This window comes from Chaetura pelagica, unplaced genomic scaffold (genome assembly GCF_000747805.2).
Source record: "Chaetura pelagica isolate M959 unplaced genomic scaffold, ChaPel_1.0 scaffold76, whole genome shotgun sequence".
Classification (NCBI taxonomy): Eukaryota; Metazoa; Chordata; class Aves; order Apodiformes; family Apodidae; genus Chaetura; species Chaetura pelagica.
In genome coordinates this window covers 1836014-1838556 of record NW_009970723.1, presented here as the reverse complement: position 1 = coordinate 1838556, position 2543 = coordinate 1836014, and the positions used below count along the sequence as shown (strand labels likewise).

At 42.4% G+C, this 2543-nt stretch overlaps 1 protein-coding gene across 1 annotated transcript in view; it reads right to left on the bottom strand.

Moving 5' to 3' along the window:
• The window catches only part of STMN2 (stathmin 2), a 39988-nt gene that overhangs the window by 36235 nt on the left and 1210 nt on the right, over nucleotides 1–2543 (bottom strand). The gene's annotated exons all lie outside the window — the stretch shown is intronic.

The following is a 2543-nucleotide window of genomic DNA, read 5'->3' as shown; positions in this document are numbered from 1 at the left end:
TTCCTGCTAACATTTTGAAAACACTTCCCTGAATCTTGTTAATACCCATTCTCATCTTAAAGTAATTTCCTATTTGTCTACATAGATAATGTAGTTTTCTGACGGTTGAAAATCATTCAGTGCTGCCTTGTGTTCATCCGTTTATAAAAAGGAAAGAGCTGTATTTATTTATAAATGGGGAAGGTTAAAGCCTTCTGCCAAAAACTGCATAATGTAGAAAGGAGCATGTTCAGTGTAAATTCAGCCTGGCGCTTCACTCAGTGTTGTTTAACTTGCAGCTTGTCACTGTCATTGACGTCCAGATGACTATTCATGTGCAACTGTTGAAGATCAAGCAATTATTTAAGTGTCCTGGAAGATGAGAGGCAGAATGCATATCCCTTTGCAGTAAAAAGGTCTACTTATTAGCTAGGCTGTTATGAACTAGCTGTTAAACTCAACGACCATGACTTCATGTGTATGTTTACATAACAGATAAAACAACCATGCAGTACTCAGGTAACAGGCAATCTTAGCAGTGACACAGTCTAAGCATCAAGATCTGCGCTTGTAACTAAAATGCAAATGACAAACCAGAAGAACAACTCTGAAGCACTTTTACAACAGTTTAATCAGTCTTACTAAGTTATGCAAAGCAGGCAGCACAGGGCTGCCTGAATTCCCGTTATCCTTATAATTCCACCCATTTATAACCTCACAAAGTTCCTGACTATCTCAAAAGTAATCTGAATTAAAACATTTATTTAACACATTATTAACACATATCCCATGCACTTCTGTTGAACAATTTCCTATAAAATCAACAAGAACCATAACTGGGATTGAGACTTCCTATAAAACAATTGTCTGCAGGTGTTTTAATAATAAATACTCTTTAAATTAAACACTGCAAGGAAACAATGAAATAGTGGTTGAAATTCCTATGTAAGTCACAGGAGCTTGAAAAGCTTTTATTTAACACAGCCTAAGAGAAAATGAGGCTTAATTTTGCTTTCAGTGGCAGAATATAAACACAGGCTTATCAAGGTATTTAGCATTTGCCTAACCTGAGTTATGTGAAGAGCTCTGTCCAAAGCCAGTAGGACTATTCATATGCTCAGACTCAGACACCTGCTTAAGTGCCTTGCTGGACCAGGGCCAGAAACATAATAGTGGGCCAGCTTAAGCTGATTTGAAACGTTCTGCTGGCTCCAGTGGCAGCAGGATCTAGCCTTTATTGCCACTTTGCAAAATACAGTGCTCAACAGGGGGAAAAATATCAAGCACTCTGTAGTTGTCTCAGTGGTCTATTGGGTAAAGCTTGAGTACAAAACAAATATAGCTTACTTAGCACTAACTGGAAATCTGTATGACTGAGAACACATCTATTTTTCCACAGGAAAATAAAATTTGCTGCCTTGATGAAACTCTTGAAATGAAGTGTCTTGCTCTAATATGCTGTCTAGAGCTAAATTTTCTCTACAAATAACTACAGCAAAGAAGCTTTAAAGAAACAGTGAAAAGAATCCTTGAACCTTTGTGAGTCAAAAGAGGGAAGGTGGTTTTAATAACGTAAACTCACTTTTTTTTTTTTTTTTTAATGATGCTGTTGTAATTAGTGTTTTTAGAATCCTAGGTAGTTCCATTGCTTTCCATTGCTCATGTATGTAGCCTGTCAGCCAGGCATTAACAGGCAGGCTGGCAGCACAAGTCAGCCTATCTCTGGGCAAACCTAACGATTCCAGGCATCTCCCTTGCTGCAGAAACCTTTGTATTGGTGTGCTGCGAGATCATTAATCAAAGGCTGAAGAGCCCCTTCTTCCCTGGTGACAGAATTCCTAACAGGGCCTTTTGCAGTGCTAAGTCCTCCGACTGACTACAAATTATCAATACTGATGACCAGACTGCTGCAGTGGGGAGGGGACCGTGTGCTCGGCACTGCAGGGCTGGCCAGACTCCCACAGCCCTCGTCTCCCTCCTCTATGCCTCGTCCTCAGGGGTGCCAAGGCCAGGTTAAAATGCTCTCCATCCACACCGATTATTCCTCGGGAGCAGAAAAGCAGCATTCAAAGAAATTAATGTATAATGCATCAGTTACAGCCGGTGCCAGGGGGATTTGGGGTAACTTTGTGCAGTGTGATTACGAGTGTTAAAGAGTCTGCACCGAATGGCAATTTGAGTAAGATTTGCTTCCTGGGAAAGGATAATAACAGCGCTGCAGCTCTCCACCCTTATCTTGAGGGATTTGTGTGTGCATGACTTTTTTAGAGTGAATGATTTTGAAAACTTGAATTTGAATGCGTCAATGTAGGTCCTGCCTCATTCCCCTCCACCAGAAAAAGAAAAGAAAGATAAAAACCAGAAAACCGAGGAGTACCAAGGTTCGGATGCTTCCCACAGCCCGACCCCACAGTTGTTCTGTTCCTCCCACACCTCCCCTGCCGTTTGCCGCTCTCCCACGCACTCCCCTCGGCAGCCTCCCTGGAACAAAGGGGCCGCAGCCCGGCTGCTCCTCTCGCTCCTGCCGCCAGCACAACCTCCCCGCGCCCGGCAGGGACTGCAAG